General features: G+C 43.5%; 1 non-coding gene and 1 pseudogene across 1 annotated transcript; one reads left to right on the forward strand and one right to left on the reverse strand.

Moving 5' to 3' along the window:
• The window catches only part of LOC146170883 (uncharacterized), a 574420-nt pseudogene that overhangs the window by 426409 nt on the left and 128599 nt on the right, over nt 1-19412 (reverse strand).
• TRNAS-AGA (transfer RNA serine (anticodon AGA)) lies at nt 16938-17010 on the forward strand. Its single transcript has one exon. It is a non-coding gene; the product is annotated as a tRNA-Ser (tRNA).

The raw sequence follows: 19412 nt of genomic DNA on the forward strand, positions 1-19412 counted from the left end.
TTTGTCAAATGAAGCAGGAACGTTGAAAGAATAAAGAAAAAAAGCCTCGAGCAAATTATTTTCACAGGACAATCTCATCGCGAAAAAAACTTCCATCATCATGTTTTTCTGCTAGCTTCCATTTATTGCACACCTTGCTTGCGATAGTAGCAGACAAAAGAGAACTTCGTTACTTGATCGTTCGTCTTTGAGCGCTTGAAATTCTGCCATTGCATTTGCATGTCGTGGACTTTCTTAGAAGGCCAATAAATAAAGGTACGGAAATCGTATCTTCAAGGAAACAAATTCGAGCTCGTATACAATATGTGCTTTGACATTTTCTCCCACAAACCATTAGAAAAGTAAAAACGTTATCTTTGATATTAAATAATGCAAGCGAACAAGACACATACTTGAGGTCAGCACGCTCAACTCTTAAAGCTCTCACTAGTTTTCACGACATTCAGGCGCACCGTATTTTGGGAAACGATGGGAACATATCATGGACAGCCTTATATATGGATGTGCGAGACAAAGGTAATCAAGGTTCCCTCCAATTTATTATTGAAATATTTTATGTTGTGCACAAACTCTGTACGCAAAGGAATGATCCTTAGTTTTGCAAGATATGCAGTAGTTTTTCATGAATAAAATCGCATATCACTAGAGATGGATAACGGTGTTTTTTCAAAACAAATTGTTACAAGTTTGAAGTCTTGCTGCTTGTACACTAAAGTTTTATTCTGTATAATTTTTTCCTTTATAGAGCTAGGAGCATTTACTTCGAGCGGCGTTAATAAATACCTTTTTCCTCGTCACACTTGTTTTAGTCAAAAGTCGAAAACTTTGTTCAACGATCAACGAGCAGCAAAACGTCGATTTTCAATCCTGCATTCTGATACGAAGAATTAAGTTGCTGTAAAGTAAGCTTTTTCTCAATTACGAAGGTTATATTCATTATTTAAAGAAAGTTTTAAGGCTCTGGACCGCGAGGTGATTTCTTGACAATGCAAACAATTCGTTCCAATTTAGAACACAATATAAAATCGAATAATTTTGATGAGCGCTTTTGAAAAAACATAGTCTTCAATTTTATTAAATTCGCCCTGAGAAACTCAGAATCATTTGAGACTAAAAGGTGTTGCACTGTACTGTTTACAATTATAAAACTGTGAAAGAACATAAACCCTGTACAGAAAATGGTCAATATTGAGCGCTAGATTCTGGCGGAATCAAAAAAGTTTTCGACATTAAAACCATTTCTCAGCATTACGCAGGCCTTATTGTTTCTTAATTTGTAGCTCTGTAATTGTCTGTTTGTTCTAATGTTTGTTAGAAATTAGAAAAAAAGTTTAAAAACTGTCTAAAAGTTGACAACTTGTATTTGAATTGAGAAACATGACCACACTCGATTTTTCTTCAAACCGGCTAAAAACAATGCTGACTTTCTCACAAATATGAGAAAACAAAATATTCCAATACTTGGAATAATATATCAAATCAAATAACATGAGCGCATGGTTTTAAGCTATAGAGTTGCCTAGGCCTGCCCCATAAGGAGTAGGCCATTCAGACATTCGATTCATTATTCGCTAAACTTATTTACACGTTATCCACAACAACATTTTTTCCTCCTTTCTGCATTCGAATTCAAAGGCTGCAAAAGCACAGCAGCCAAAGAGTTCCCGAGACAACACTGCAACTAAATGGAAAGTAAAAAAAATAGTTTATTTAAATGCCTGAAAAGCACTATACAGAGGGCGTCTGCAAGGCGAGCATGTTGATTCTTTCGGTGTGTGCCGCTGCTGATGGTCGTATATGGGCTTTTGAGTACAGCCCGTTTGGGTGAAGACGCCCATACTCCTTCCGCAGACGCCAGTAAAGGTCCCCGACAGCCTCGAAGCCGGACTCCTTCTCGCTTGTGACCCGTGAATACAGCGTATTATTACGCCCGCCTAAGTCAGATCCGTCGCAAGAGGTCGAAGTCTGCTTTACACAGCTGACCTGGTCAAGATCCGTGGCATAGGAGGGAGGCTGGACCTGTAGGTGCCCTGCCGGGTGATGTGGGGGCTTGCCAGCTCCAGCCACGTTCGGATCGCTTTGCAGGCCCTTGTCGGCAGCGCTGAGCAGTGTGGCCTGGAAAGCAAAACCGACGCATTGACTATTGCGATAAATGCCCGCATCCTAATTCCGCAACACTTTAAATATGGTTGCGAGAACATTGACAAGAGCAAAGAAGAAACCGCAAAAACAGACCGGGAGGCTGTTTTTGCGGTAGTTACCGGGAGAATTTGACGCACAACTTATTTGGACATTACGTGGACCTCCATGAAAGTGCACTAAGACTGGCCCTACCATTTTATGAAAGGATTACGTCTATTCATTGCATGCTTAGAGAATGGCCACTGAACGTTGGACAGGTGAGGAAAAAATGACTGAACGACGAACTTACCTCGTTTACTGAATCGCATGTCGTGTCCAGTGCGGAGCGACTTTCTCTGGACTTCAGGGAGAATTCGGGTGCGTCAGGGTTGAGCGACGAACACTAAAAAAAAAGTTAGGAGGACGCTTTTGCTTCAACATATCAATTCACAGGATAGCACCTTTAACACCACCTTTCCTGCCCGCTGCATTTTTTGTTACTCTTTCAAAGCAATATATTTTAAATATTATAACTTCACAACAGTACAAATCTCATACACAAATGTTTTCTTCTTGGTGATCAGCTAAAACAGTCTAATATGGTTTGGAATAAGGGATCAGAGGAACGATGAATATAATCGAACAAAATATATTGAGCAAAGTCGGGCTCTGACGTACACTCATTTCAATTGAAATGGAAATCTATGTTTTATGATCAAATAAGCCTAAGGGTGATGCAATAGCCACGTATCTTCCGCGAAAAAAAAAAGCTTTGTATGCTTTCTAAACCTCACCAAGTTGATGTTCTATTGCTGCCAATTTGACAGGGTTTATAGATTAACTCATAAATTGCTCTACCTATATCATGCTAACTTAAGAATTTAAGCGACCAGAATCAGCGTGAGGGGGCACTTACAATATCTCCTGGTTCCACATCCCAAACTTGAAAGTAAAAATAGTGCTCTCCACGATAGACGTAGCACCGCATCTCTGCGGGACACGCTGTGCACTGCAAACCGCAAATAGAGACAACAGTTAGCATGCATGCACAAGTAAGGAAAGCCTCCAAAAGCAACTGAGAGTAGGGTCATAAATTTAGCTATGCTTTGCAAAGACAACTTGAAGTTTCGAACGTAATCTACCAAAAGGTGTTAAAAATGAGCAGTTGTACTGACCTTCACGTAGATGCGCATTTCTTAAATATTTTCTTGACGCCACCAAACACTACGTTCTGAGATGACCTCGAGTCAGTGATTTGTGTCTTCAAACGGAGCCTTTTTATACATGCTGGAGCGTTTCGCCCTGTTAAGCGTGATTGGTTCTTTGGAAGAAGGCCCATCAAGGTTGTCTCGCCCACTTGCCACTCAGTACAAAATTTTTCCTTTCGCCTTGAACTCCAACACTTTCCATCTTTTGTTGTTCTCAGGGAAAGCCATCCCAGGGGGAGGAAAATGACCCACAAAGAAATGGAGGCTGCGCTTATCTCTTGGTTCTAGGAGGTATTGTAAGTCTATTTATCTGTAAGCTGTGACTTGTTCTGATGAGTCATGGTCGGTGTCAAGTGGCTCCGCCAACTTTCGGCACGGTTTGTACTCAACACTGGTTTTATGGCTTTTCGGAGGCGTTCTGTTTCTTGAATATATTCTGCACAACTCAGGAGCACGTGAAATTCTGTGAAGTACCGAAGACATAGCCCAAACTGGTGTTGGAATGCGGGTTAGATGTCACGTGAAACCACACTTGGCTCAGAGGCTGTTGGGAATCACATCGTCGTAAAATACCTCAACAATGAATAGTGGCGTAGCTAACGCTGCCCGAGTGACATCCGCACATCATCAGGCCATAACTTGTTTATAGACCTCCTTCACTCCGGCTACGTCATGAAAATGCGGTGGCGCTGTCATCGTTAGTGACTTTCGCGTGGTAGGCAAAACAACGCTTCAGTCGCCTTGCCTCCCGTGATTGTGCGATGGCTTGCTGCTGCCGGGAAATGCAGAGCACCATGCCGACTAATCGCTTCACTATGACATGTGCTGAAAGGCACACAAGAGGAAGTTTAGTAAGCTTGCAAAGGCTTCTTGCCGACAATGGTCGCCGTAAACAGTTGTGGGCCGCCGCGGTGAAGCGCCAAGGCTGAATACCGACGCCTGCTCATCGAATATGCGGCAAAATCTTCGTTACGGCTAAGCTGGAGCTTATTCATCTTTACGCCAGAGCGGTCTACCGGATCAAAGGTCGCGAATCACTCAAATTTGGCCTTTTTACGACGCGTGATGGGATCTTGGTGTGCGGGCGCGGGTGCGCTGGTAACATACATAGACGAGGCAGTCATATATATGTTGTATTGCGTAGGCCTGTTTCTTTGTTGGAGCATGCATAGATGTTTACCTATGTGAACTGTTCCTTATGCCCGTTTTTTCACTTTGGTAATTGTATGTATGCGCAGTGAGCTGCTACTCGAAAGATCTGTGTTGCACTCCTCGATCTGTGATATATATGTTGCGGCTAACCTTCGCCACGTTTATGTCAAATTATTTTAATTACTTCCAGATGAAAACTCCCGCTTCACGTTAACAGCTAGTGATTTGGATCGGAGCTGCATTTTTTTATTTATGCCGAGCGCTTTTATTTGTATTCACAGCGGCTGATTGTGAATGAGAGTTGTGGGGTTTATCCTACATTACCGCGGCCACAGTGGCGAGACCGAACTGGGCCATCCTAACTACGGAACCACGGGTGAAGGTAAAAACGGCCGCTGAAAAGAGGTCCCCAGAAGATACAGCCACAAAACAAAGACCCCTGGACTATATAGCCCCGGAAAAAACGTCCAGAAAGGTCCCCCCAGGAAGCGGCCCCCAGTAAAAAATGTCACCGAAGAAATTGACTGAAATCTGCCCGGAACTCACTTCGCGAAAAATTAAACATCTTATGACGCCTTTTTTTTTTTAGAATAGATGTAACCATTGTTTGGGTACTGGGTCCTATGGGTGCTTTACGCGTTTACAGTAACTGGAGAAGACTTAACATGAAAGCATATCGAAAAAAAAATGCCCCACCACTATATAATATCCAGCGAGTATTATGCGGTGCATAGTTTCCTGTTTCCAAGCTGGGAAATATCGCTCTTTAATATAGGTCTAGTCAGCCGGCTATTATTACACATTCGAGAGACGTGCTTGTCCTCCACCGCACAAATTTCAGTGCCATAATGGTTTTCTTTTTTTTTTTTGCGAATGCACAGCATCAGTACCATGTTTTGCAAATTTCAAGCGGACGGGTAGAAAGAAGCACTGTAGCCTACATTACTGCGGCTAGACTCGAGGAAACTCAGTATAGGCCTTTACTAAAAGAACTACAGGACGTGAAAAACAAAACAAAAAAAAACGGCGGGGTTCAAAATATAAATACTCTTCAAGCTAAAACCATAAACACCGATGGCAGATAAAAACAGTAAACGTTGATTACAATGAGCGAAATTTATCGCTGATAAATCAACCACCGGCCAAGGCGAAAGCTCGACTTTGTAGTACGTTTAATTGCATCTATTTGGCGACATTTTATCCGAGGCCATTTTTTCCGGGGCTACTTTTTCCTGGGACGTTTTTACCGGAACCCACGTAACCACATTAGCCGCTGCAGCTCGTAATTGTAATGCAAGCTAACAGCGTGACTACCCGTGATAAAATTGCTACCATAAACGACGACAGCCGCTCACGAACAGAGCAGATATAACAGACGCGCAGCGTTGTGATTTTAATGAATAACGAAATGATACGCAAGTCCGTGCAGTGTTAAGGCTACTGTTGCCATGCTGACCTAAATCACCTTACCCATACAGCCGCTCGACGCTAGCGAGGTGCTTCGTGCTTACCAAGTACACTCATTTGCTGCTCGGTGTGAAGAATCATTCGATAACGCAATGATGCTTTGAGCGGACTACATTGTACGCGGTTTGCGGCGCTATATATGAGCGAAAAAAATCACCGTCAGCTTACTCGACTCAAAGTAGTTGTAAGCATCCGAAGCTTTGTAATTCTCTATGCGTTCCGCGCTTAATTTTCTCGGAGGAAACAGCAAATAGATGTCAACTTCGCTCATTTTTCCTGGCGGCAGCAACGCTTCTCTTGTGCGCCTTGAACCCAATTCCCATCGGTCCGGCGTGCGGGTCCGTACGCTACACGCCGTATAGGTAGAGTTTTTCAATGTATTACTTCTGTCCTCGTCGCTGAGGCTCACGAATATTAGCACATGGTCATTTCGTCTGCCAAGAAGGCGCCTACAAATCACAATAACACGGCATTAACAAGCTTGGCCACAGTGCCGCGGCCGCGGTCGTGCTTTTTGCCTGCCGTTTGATCGCTGACGATAGCAGCGCCACCTCGATCATCTTGTTTGTTTGCAAACATGAAGGAGGTCTATAGCCTTAAAGTGTTCGCGCACCTTTGAAGATATAGCAGTGACAAATGACGCCCAGCGCGGGGACAGCTTCCTCCTACACTGCATATTTCCTGCTCGAGGATTGAAATGAATTGAATGTTATATAATGTGCTTGCTCCACATAATCAGGTGATTTCTCAGAGAAAAGATTCCTACGCTTGCCGATGCATGCAAATTCAGATCGGAATTATTGTTTACGTGCATTTCTCTGATGGTCTTCTAATTATCAATCAATGACGTCATCGGTGACACGGAACGTTCTATCTTTTGGTTTAGTTTAGCTTTAATCTAAGAAATCGCCATGTTGTCACTTCTGTTCTACAGAAAAAAAACATATTAAAAGGCTGATGATCACTGAAATGTACCTAATATCGTACATATGCATCTTCAAAGTTATACTCAACAGATCAGTAAGAAATTAAGTGGCGTTTACGCTATATACTTTACATTTCGTGCCTTATGGAATTATCACTAATGCCTGTGCATTTCTTTTCGCCAAGGAGGACGCGCAGGATGCTACCACATGCGTCTCAGGGGTGTTTATTATTGTGGCTGTGTTTTATGTTTTAATTCTTAGGCTTCGGTAACTTCACCTATATTGACTATCTTTGCATCCCTCCTTCCGGCGACTATTTTCCCGCCCCCTTTGCCCAATGCCTATCTCTAGGACGCGCATCCAGGGAATCGCCCTGGTATTGTGCCTGTCATCCCCTAATATACTGAATTGTGTCTTCTTTGTGTGCTCTAATACTACCCACCTTCCTCTCTCGGCCCTTCTCTGTCTGGGGTCACTCCTAACCACGTGTAGCACGTTGTTCGTTTTCCAAGAAGATGACCTCTATTTTTTTGGTACATTTAAGCATGCCATTTGCGCCTTGTCTAGCTCTATACTTGGCCTCCCAAGATATCTGCAGCACTTCGAAAGGCAGACTGCCCTTGCAATTGTGCTCCTAAGTGCCTATTGCCCCTGCACACCATAATAGATAATTGTGCTCCTACTATCACCCTGCCAATTTCGGAACGAGAGGCGCGACGGGCATAATGGCCGATTGTAATGCTGGTGGACCTGATTGCACCCGGGTGCCTTTGCCTTTCGCAGTGCTGCAGAAATCTTGCGGACGAAATATAATTGCCTGTTTATGACATCCGAACGTGATGGAAATGAGGCGTTGTCCTCATTCACTATTTTTAGGCATTCCCAAAGCATGCAATGTCTCGCCCCTAAACCGTCAACAGCATCTTCGTACTGCTTGAGTAGCCTGTCAATGAAAGTAACCTACACCTCATATCCCTGCACCTCACCCACTTTATTTAACCATCTTAGTGTATAATATCTTTAGGCAAGAATTTGGCGCTGAAGAATTTACGCACGAATATTTCCCGAAATTATCGACAGACAGTTCTAGGAGCCTTTGGGAAATTGGACTCCCATTGACCATAAATTCAAAACATCCCCAATCTATACCGCGTAGCCTCCAGAGCATCGTCTGGAGGCTACGCGGGACGTGATCCCTATGTCGAGGGACTGGTAAAACAGCACAAGAGCAGGCGAGGGGTATCGAAAAGAGGGAGAGAGAGACATCGTTGCGGGAGAAGTTTTCGAAAGCCAAGGAAGGAAGATATGAAACATTACCGGTAGGATAACAAACGCCTCTTAGACGCATGAGCTAGCACACAGCAAATTCTCCTTTGCGGACGACCACTGCAAAAAATTAGTGAAGAATTACATCAGGCTTTAAATGTAAAAACTAAAGCATCGTCATTGTAAAGTGCGCGGTTGAATCGTTGAATCGCCTCAATCGCGGGTAGAACGAACGGTTGCAAAAACTGCAGCATGTGTGTGTGTATGTTAGCTTGCGTTTCTGTTTGTACATGGAAAAGAGGCGGCATAGCAATTCGTCCTCATTCGAAACGGTTTCAACTTATAGGGAGGTGTCCGGGCTGTCGCCGCACAGACGGCCAGCGGAAGAGTAGTATGGCCGCAGAAAAGCGTCACTCCCAATCGCACCCGATCCTCCCCCAACCACCCCCAGCTGTGGCAGCAAGATTTTTTTGAGGAATTTCACGGGCGCTTGCGGCTAAAGTTAATTTAACTGGAAAAGTACGCCAAACGCCGGAGTCGCACCGCCATAATTACTCCAGCTATGCCAGCGCGCACGTGGCTTCGCAACCTGTGTGGCTCTTGAATGGGATGCATTTCTTCAAATTTTTGGCCCACAGGATTAGGAACTCTTTTATTTTTTTTATTTAAAAATACTGCAGGCATATTAAATGTCCAAGCAGGAGAGGTCGTTTGCATCAGATGTCATGTAGTTTGAAAACAATAAAACAAAGAATTTTACACAGCGATGAACTGATAACACAAGGAACGCAATTCACAGTAGAACACATGACTCTTCAATTGGGAGGCGATAAAAACGGCGAGTCAATCGGTAGTGCCTTCCAGTCTGCGATTGTTCGTGGAAAAAACGAGAATTTGTACATATTAGTTCTGGCAAATATAGGTGACAAGGCAAGAGAGTGCTTATGGCGAGAGGGTCTGGAGAAATCTTTTTTCAGGTAGGTGTCAGGTTTAATGCCAAGTGTGGAAAGATATAATGAAGGAAGGCTAGACGGGCTTTCTTTCTCCTTTCATTAAGTGAATCAAGGCCGGCAAGAAGAATCATAGATGAAGGTGAGTCACGGCGTCTGTATCGATTAAAAATAAAACGGGCTGCTGAGCGTTGAATATTCTCAAGTTTTTAGGTGTCATTCGATGTATAAGGGTCCCATGCCACACAGGCATATTCATGTGCGGGTCTGATATATGCTTTGTATGCCTTAAGTTTTAATGGGCTTGGACACTCACCCATGGGATGTTTTAAAAAACCCAGCTTTTTACGTGCTGTAGAGCATATACTGTCAATGTGCCTTGTCCATTTTAGTCTGGAAGTAATCGTTACGCCTAAGTATTTATATTCATTTACCTGCCTGACTAGGTTTCTGTTTGTGTTATACTGAAATATCAAGTTTATTAATTTCATTTGTGATGCTAAGTACAACAGTTTTCTCAAAGTTAATGGCCATCGCCTATTCATTGCACCATCGTTCCAAAAAATTGCACATTTTCGTTTAGAGTTATTTGATCAGGAACGGATTTAATATCTTTTAAAATTATACAGTCATCGGCAAATAATCTAATCGAAACTGTTGGTTCCAGTGCTTCGGCCAGATCATTAATATATAGATTAAACAGCGTAGGCCCTAAAACCAAACCCTGGGGAATGCCAGAAAGGACATCTAGTAAACAAGAGTTGACCCCATCAACAGTAATACCCTCTTTACACGGGCGGAGTTAACCACGGTTAGCGTAACTGCGGTTACGCGAAACCGTGGTTAGCCCGTTTACACGGCAGACCAAACTATAGTTACACCCCTAACCTTATCGCAAACCGAGTTCGGCGACCTCGGTTTGAGTCGTTAACCGAGGTTATGGCGGCGTCTGTTGACGGAAGCTGCTCGTCGGCACTCGAGTGCGCGAAACGTACGAGCGTGTCTGCTTCAGCAGTGTACTCGTTTGCCCGTATTGAATATCCGGTGTCTACTGTGCCGCCCGGCGTCTTCGGTTACGGCCTACAGCCAAGCGTCTGCGTACTGAAACCCCGTCCTGTGTTTGCAGTATCGTTTGTGCGGCTTGGTGCTGAGCGCGGAACGTCAAAAAATGCGCGGTCTTAGCTTTATAATGAAAGTGCACAAGTTCGCAACGCTTGCAGTGCGGGATGCTGCGAGCAGGCTGAGGTACGTTACACTTACCGCGGCGGTGAAGGGAGCGAGCGCGGCGAACTACGGCGGGGTGCGTAACCCCCTAGTCGTCGATAGGCCTAAATTATTTCTCTTCGAAGCCGCGGCGATCGGCGCTTTGGAACTGACCAACGCTGTCGAAATGGTGTACTCATGAAACACCTTCGTTGTGAATCCTATTCTGCCGCCGTAAAATAACGATACGATAAACTTTGGCGATACATTAATCGCAGAGCTAGTATAAGCAGAACGGTGAGCCGCAATGTACGCGCTGCAGCTGTCTTGAACAGAAACTTGATAGTATCGCGGTTATCGGTCTTGCCAGCAATTTTCCGCTGGTCAGTGATCAGGAGTGATTTAATTCTGATATTCGGCTCAGTATTCCAGATGCCAATAATTTTAGCACGCTTTGTTTCTGACGTCGGCGCTAGCGAACCGCCGTGTTGTTCGCGAACAGTCTGCGGGAGGAGGGGCCAACGCGGCGGCGTTTACGATGGTCAATGAGGTGCTGCCATCGTGCGGGCCTTCACCGCTTTGTTGACGCCTTGCCGGACGGCACTCCGGAAACTACATTATAAATAAAATATTTGTAAATGCTGCTTCGTTCTGCGGATCACCGCGTCGCTTCGGTTGTACTTTATGGGTAATGGCGGCCGTAACCGAGAACGGCGGCGAGCTGTGTAAGCACCGCGATTGGCGATTAACCGTGGGTAAGTTCGGTAACCTCGGTTAAGCGTAACCAAGAATAAGCCGGCCGTGTAAAGAGGGTATAAGATAGAGGTGCAATAGTAAACAATTGAGGAATGCTCATCACGTTCCGGGAAAAGGAGTGCAAACAGAAATTTGCGGCCACCTTCCCATGAGCCCCCAACTTTCAGGGAGGTCGCTACACAAAAGGTGAGTCAAAGTGTGCTGTTTAATTCCTTATATTTCGAAGAATTCCACCCGTCCAGTGCTCAGCGGCGTCTTTCATTGAGAAAACGAAGCATTTTGCGACAACGAAAAAGTTTCAAGAGGCAGGAACCTATGCCGGTATTCAACCACCAGAAAGTACAGCACTATGTTCTCAAATGTCCGATGTCATTTCAAATTTTGCCTCGGTGTTGTTCTTGTTATAAATGCGCTTGACATAAAGACAAGTTCTGTCGAATAATACGTTCTAATAGGGTTCCTGTAAAAACGTCTCCGGAAAAAATGTTCCCTGAGGAAATGTCCACGGAAAAAAATGCCCCCAGAAAAAAAAGTCTCTTATTGCGAAGCAAGAAAAATTGTCCCCGGACAAAAAGTCTGTTTTTGCGAAGTAGGAAAAAATGGCCCTAGGTGGCCGAAGTCAAATGTTTGGTAACGTCAATATTTCACAATGGCCAGGGATGAATTGCATCGAAAAAAGATGGTTGGCCTAAAATAGTGTGAAACACAGCCGCATGTGAGCTTTCATACGACGAATTAGCAAGAGGACACAATTTACATCACGCATTTGTTTTCATCATCTTCATCATCATCAACCTCATCCGTCCACCTAACTTTCTGCCGCCCCCTGCTACGCTTTCCTTTTCTTGGAATCCAGTTTGTTACACTAAGCGACCATCGGTTATTCTCTCTTCGCACTACATGTCCTGCCAATGCCCATTTCTTCTTCTTAATTTCCACTAGAATGTCGGTAACGAGTTATTTCTCTGACCCACTCTGCCCGCTTCCTATCTCTTAATGTTACCCCTACCATATTTCGTTCCATAGCCCTCTGGGTTGTCTTCAACTTAAGTAGAACTTTCTTGGTTAGCCTCCACGTTTCAGCCCCATAGGTGAGTACAGGTAAGATGCAACTATCGTATACTTTCCTCTTGAGCGATACCGGTAAGCTGCTAGTCATAATCTGCGAGTACTTGCCAAATGCGCTCCATCCCAATCTTATTCTTCTTGTTATTTCCTTTTCATGGTCCGGATCTGCGGTTACTACCTGTCCTAAGTAGACATAATCGCCTACTACTTCCAGTACTTCGCTACCTATTGTAAACTGCTGTTCCTTCCCGAGGCTGTTGAATATTACCTTAGTCTTCTGCATATTGATTTTCAAGCCTACCTTTCTACTTTTCCTGTCTAGGTCATCAATCATTACTTGCAGTTCATCCCCCGAGTTGCTTAGCAAGGCAATGTCATCAGCAAATCGCAAATTACTGAGGTATTCTCCATCTACCCTTATCCCTAACTGCTCCCATTCCAAGTCTCTGAATACCTCCTCTAAACAAGCTTTGAATAGTACTGGGGAGATTGTGCATCCTTGCCTAACACCTTTCTTTATGGCAATTTTGTTACTTTCTTTATGCAGAACTATGGTTGCGGTGCAGCCACTATATATATCTTCCAGCACTTTCACGTATGGCTCGTCTAACCCCTGGTTTCGCAATACCTGCATCACCGCCGATGTTTCAAATGAGTCAAATGCTTTTTCGTAATCAATGAATGTTATGTATAAAGGTTGATTATATTCCGAGCATTTTTCTATCACCTGATTGATGGTATGGATATTATCGATAGTAGAGTACCGTTTCCGAAAACCTGCTTGATCGTTTGCTTGATTGCAGCCTAATGTTGCCCTGATTCTATTAGCGATTACCTTAGTAAAAACCTTATACGTATCAGACAGTAAGCAGATTGGTCTGTAATTTTTAAGGTCCTTAGAGTTACCTTTCTTATGAATGAGGATAATGTTTGCATTCTTCCATGGTTCCGGTACCGTCGATGACACCAGGCACTGCGTATACAGGGTGACCAGTTTCTCTAGCACGATATCCCCCCCGTCCTTTAGCAAATCTGTAGTTATCTGATCCTCTCCAGCTGATTTCCCCCTTTTCATAGTTTCTAATGCTTTTTGACCTCGTCCTTCGTCCCTGGTGGAACGTCTGTTTATTTTACCTAGCAATAAATTTTATGATTTTAGCTTGAAACTAATTTGATTTTTTTTTGTTTCTCGACGTGTTTTTTCCTTCCGTAGGCGTTGTGACTCCTCGAACTTTCTGCGGCCCCTACTATGTTTTCCTACTTGGAATCCAATTTATTACCCTATTCGATATCGGTTATCGCCACTTCGCACTACATGCTTGCCGAGGCTGTCTCTTCTTCTTGATTGCCAATAGAGTTTAATTAAATCTGGTTATTTCTCTGGCCCACTCTGCACGCTTCATATCTCGTATCGCTGACCTACCAATTATTTTGTTGCATAGCCCCTCTGTATTTACTCAGCTTAATCATAACCCCTTTTCATTAGCATACACGTTTCTGGCCATAGGTGAGTACATGTAAGGTACAACTGTTCTATATTTTCTTTTCGAGCGATACTGCTAAGCTGCTAGTCATAATCTGCGAGTGTTTGCAAATGCGCTCCATCCCAGGCTTATTATTCTTACCTCACCCTTTCGACAATACGCATCCAACACTACCACATTCTTGCTCTCGACCAAAATGAAGGACGTGCCGTCATGCTTAAAAAGACACCACTGTTAAAAGTACAGCAAGCGATTTCACTTTTGACATAGATGCAGTCTTTATTTGCGCAACTTCAAACGCTACCATCCTTCTAGAATGCTCCTTCTGCCATAAACAGTACATCGGAGGGACAGGACAATCGATGAACTTAAGCTTAATGGCCATCGGGCAGACGCAGGCAAAAACCTCCCGCAAGCAGTTTCCCGGCGTTTCAATCAGAAAGACTATAGGTTCAATGAAATTAAATTATATATTCTCCATTCGGGCTTTAAATCTACAAGGGATAGAAAATATAGAGGCATATCAGATCTACAATTTTAGAGCACATGTAACTGACAGGAATAAATATCTCGAAAGGAATGTTAGAATCACCTGTCATCCTTTCGAGATATTTATTCCTGCCAGTTTACATGTGTTCTAAAATTGTAGACCATATATGCCTCTATATTTTCTATCCCTTGTAGATTTAAAGCCCGAATAGAGAATATATAAGTTAATTTCATTGAACCTATAATCTTTCTGATTGAAACGCCGGGAAACTGCTTGCGGGAGGTTTTTGCCTGCGTCTGCCCGATGGCCATTAAGCTTAAATTCATTTTTTGTCCGGTCCCTCCGATGTACTGTTGATGACAGAAGACTAGTCGGGAAAACAATCCCTTGTAGTGTTAATTGTGAGAATTTATTCAAACCCCGCGATAACTTCGTCCTTCGTCGCAAAAGGATATGTTGGGCTTATTTTTTCAGACATTTCCTCGTTATCACTTCCTACTTTGATTGTTCCTGGAACATTTTTGTTTTCATGTCATGGCAGGTGGTGTTCACAGACCCGTTATTATTCTGTTGCTCTGTTGCCTCCTTGCCCAAACTTTTGAGAACTGTTTCTCTGCAGATGTATTTTTTAGGAGGGAGCATTGGAATGCCTGTCTACCCCCTATTCAAGAAATGTGTGTTTGTATCCAACTTGCTTAGGTGGTGACATTACTCAGCTCCACTGCATTTTTCCAGATACTGGCGCTATTATTTTCTTTCACGGGTCATGAGCTTACCCGTTCCAGACTGATAATTATATACCAGTAAACATTTTTTCACTTCTTCCTCCGTCCCCTTTTCCAAGCATTTCTTCTTCGGAACAAACAACCTGTATTTAAATCCTTGCCAGTGATAACCGGGCTGCCAGACAAAAGCAAGCCCACTTGTGGAAACGCTGGCTGGACTATGGAACTGAAGCTCCCCCATTCCCTCTATTAAGTGCCTCTTTCATATTGTGTAGCCATCTTTTTTTGCTTCTTCTTTCTGGAAAAGGGGCAGGCATTCCCAAAGCTCATGATAAGGAATGCTGTTGCAAGCCAAAGGTTCTCTAAACCAGGAAAAAGGGGGAACCAGGAGAAAAGGACAAAGAAGCACAATAATAACAGATCAAGTGAACCACACCAGCCATGACCATTATTCCAAGAAAAATTTTGGAAGTGGAAGCAAAGTGGGAAGTGATAAGAAGGTACTTTGGTTCCCCCTTGCACCCTTTTCTTCAGATAATGTGAAAAGTGGGGGGTATGGTTCACTTGTTATTTTTTTGTTTTTTGTCCTGCTTCTACTTAGATATATAAAGAACTCTAAAGCATGTTCTTTTCATAATTCGAAATACAGGTTTTACCCGCTATGCTGTGTACTATTTTCGTGTTTGTTTTAAGCTTCACAGCAGTTGTTCGTGCGCACAGGTTTATGCTCAGACTCCATATTTACAGAACGGTTGCCGTCTGAAGAACATTACACGCCTAGTGTGTTTTAACAATAGCTCGAACTGTGCATTTCTTAAGAAGTACTGAGAAAAGACGTCCTGCAATTATGGAGGCTTTCGTTTGCCTGGTAGGCAACAAAATATTAGCTTTGTAATTCCGCCTTTTCTCTGGCTCATCGCGGCGCCTATTTGGTCACAGCACTGGGTCGTCTCTCATTAGATCCGTCGCTTTGCCATCTTAAGCCATATAAACGAAACCAGTAGTTTCAGCTGTTTGGAAGCACTTACTTAACGGAACGCTGTTCTTCACACTAACATATTATTCATATGGCATATGTAGTTAGTCTAAGCTGTGATTATCATTCTGGCGAGTATTTACAGATCTAGATTCACGCTTTCGTTCGAGGATTGGTTGTCGTGTTATCAGAACAGCTCCATTCGCTGCGACCTTTGCTTCGGTTGGTAAGCGCTTTACCTGCTTGGAAATGTCTTTCTTATTTTCGAATTTTAGTAATACGCTTCTACTCTGTATATTGAGGTTATCGCCTCAGGTGTCCACCTTTCCGCTGAGGTAGATAAATGAAGGCGAAATGAGGGTGCTCGTTATAATACTTGAAGGAAAGAAGCCAACAGTCGGCAAGGCCAAGGAAAGCATTGGGGATTGTATTTACGTCTTTTTTTTTTTAATTTTTACTTCGATAATCACATAAATGAGTAATGTAATCTGTTTATGGGAAAGAGAATTAAACACAAACTACAAGAAAAAACATCGTACCGATGGTGGGAACCGAACCCACGACCTCCGAATATCGCGTCCGGTGCTCTTCCAACTGAGCTGCATCGGCCGCTGTTCCTCCTGCTACTTTCTTGGGTATTAATGTCTGTATAGGAACCTTGAGAGTGTTCACCAGCGCCACCTTCAGCCATAGCGGTGGACGTGGAACGTCCTGTGTTTTCGCCAACGTCACGTAGAACGTGATCAAGAGCGAGGGCGAATGAAGGGGAAATGAGGGTGCTCGTTATAATACATGAAGGAAAGAAGCCAACAGTCGGCGAGGCCAAGGAAAGCATTGAGGATTGTATTTATGTCTTTTTTTTTAATTTTTACTTCGATAATCACATATAACGAGCACCCTCATTTCCCCTTCATTTATCTGCTTGTAGCTTACGGGGGTCTCGGTTCTGGCAGTCTTGAGGCCATAGGTAGCATGAGAGGGTTCTAGAACAGCTTTCGCCCTCGCTCTTGATCACGTTCTACGAGGCGTTGGCGGTAACACAGGACATTCCACGTCCACCGCTATGGTTGAGGGTGGCGCTGGTGAACACTCTCAAGGTTCATATAAAGACATTATTACCCTAGAAAGTAGCAGGGGGGACAGCGGCCGATGTAGCTCAGTTGGAAGAGCACCGGACGAGATATTCGGAAGTCGTGGGTTCGGTTCCCACCATCGGCACGTTGTCTTTTCTTATACTTTGTGTTTAATTCTCTTTCCCATAAGCAGATTACATTACTCATTTATGTGATTATCGAATTAAAAATTTAAAAAAAGACGTAAATACAATCCCCAATGCTTTCCTTGGCCTCGCCGACTGTTGGCTTCTTTCCTTTCCGCTGAGGTGTAATACAAGATGCCCTCACCTCTCGTTGTGCAGTTTCATGCCAGCACTAGAAACATATTTCATTCCTGAATTTTTATGGCGCACTTCGGTGCGTAGTGCCTCATAGACTACATGTTACAACGAGGCATTAAACTGTGCTATTTATTTTTCTTCACTTTCTTTTGCTAAGGATAATAAGAATAAATACTGCTAATCAGTTCTTTTCTATTTGTCAAAATAACCTGACACTCAGATAGATTATAGTTTAGCCACAGTATAGCGAAGTGTTTCAAAGGTTTTAGTGTTTCAAAATCACTGCAATTCTTTTTATTCCGGGACGCTTGAGGCTGAAACGGCGTTCTCCATGTCATATTTAATACCATATGCTCGATATTGTTGTTACCACGTTTAGCAATTAATCGCACCACTTGACTAATGCCCCCTTACGAAGTGTTTTGAAATAATAAACTGAATAAAGCGCTTCCTTCTTTAAAAATATTTATTCCTATTGGCCGCTGCAGCAGCGTGCCAGTAAATTTACCTTTCTCATTTAGCGGAAATCGGGTAAAATTTTGTCAAACTCTGATGTACATGCGTGCGTCGGTGCATGTTTTGTCTTCATGGTAAAGCAAACTATATATGTACCTTTTATGGATTGGCAGTCATGAGTATATATTACCGGTGATAGCGTGTGTGGAATAATTACACAAGATCACTGCAGACGACATTGCATTTAAATCTTCATAGGTCTTTAAGCTTTCTTGATTGATGGACTGCAATTAGTGGTAAGTGAGAGGAACGAAATTCGGGTGAGGCTCCGCACAAACACAGTCTGTCCCCGTTTGCAGAGATTGATTGCATAATATTGAGCATTATGTATCAGCTGGTGTGAAATGTTTCAACGAAAAATACTAGCCGTCTTTCTTGACTTTGCGTGCGCCTCGGGTATATGACACGCGAGGGTTATGATCGAGCTAGAAAGTGTTCCTTAACTATGAAAAGTACCAGATTTTGCTACACGCGTGCCTTGTTTCAAAGGTAACCTTCAACTATGTGAAAGTGTATTTACAAGCTTCTCTCCAGATAATTAAACAAAGACAAAGCGTTCGCATCTCGCTTCGCGCATTCACAACGCGCATGAATGCGAGTATCTCGATGATATTGTATTTGAATTAAACACACACACACACACACACACACACACACACATATATATATATATATATATATATATATATATATATATATATATATATATATATATATCTGTTCAGTTGAGTCGTTCAGTCGTGTCTGACTCTTCGTGACCCTATTACTCAGCGCACTTGCGCTCCGCTATTACCTTATCTCCCTAACCGATAGCGTCTCCGTATTATGAAGCTCATGATCACGTGATTTGACAGCGCGAGGATCAAAAGAACACAAGACAGGCGCTGACTTCAACTAAGGTTCATTGATGAAGCCTGCAGAAATATATGCATGAGACACAAACAAATAAGTCGCATGATATAACCACTTTCCCCTTTTTGGCATCCACTTATCCATTTCACTGGCACTAAACTTGCACTGTCAGCATGTTGACACCCTCTTTTATTTGTGTATAGGCTTCCAAAGCACCGTCGAGCGGCGCTGCTGCTCCTGACAGGGAGCGCCATCTCTGACAGAAAAATACACACTGGGGATAGACGCGGCGGCCCCACCTAGGCATCCCGTGCAAGTTTTCTCCTTTCGCTCGCTCGCTTCCGCGCACGTGCAGACGTCTCGCGCTGCTTTGTCGTGCGGGCACACACTGGACGCTGCCGGCTCAGCTCGCAGCCTTCATGGCGTGCGCCGTGCGCTTTCTCTCGCACGAGCACGCGCCTCGACGCGCCCCCGCAGGCGCACCGCGACATGCCACCTGCATTCCGTCTTGATTGAGCAACCGGACGCGTACTTCCATGAAGGATACTTAATTATAGGCGCGAAACTTTTTATTCACGTCTGCACTGTAGAGCAGACAACAGACGGGGATGAGTAAATATTGATTGCGAATGCGTCCCACGTTAGCAAAAACGTAGGAGGTGCCTCTCGAGGTAAGTCCGCTATGTAATTATATTGTCGTATATAATATGTTTAAAAACTGCTTAAGTATCATCAGTACTGTGAAATAAAGTGGCCCGCTTGTTGACCATCGTTTTGACCTGTAGCATATGCGATCTATATACGGATTTGTTTTTATTATTATTACGCCGTTGCTAAAGGAAATCTTGCAGTAGAA

This window comes from Amblyomma maculatum, unplaced genomic scaffold, assembly GCF_055883805.1.
Source record: "Amblyomma maculatum isolate TAMU_Amacu unplaced genomic scaffold, ASM5588380v1 scaffold_29, whole genome shotgun sequence".
In the NCBI taxonomy this organism is placed as follows: Eukaryota; Metazoa; Arthropoda; class Arachnida; order Ixodida; family Ixodidae; genus Amblyomma; species Amblyomma maculatum.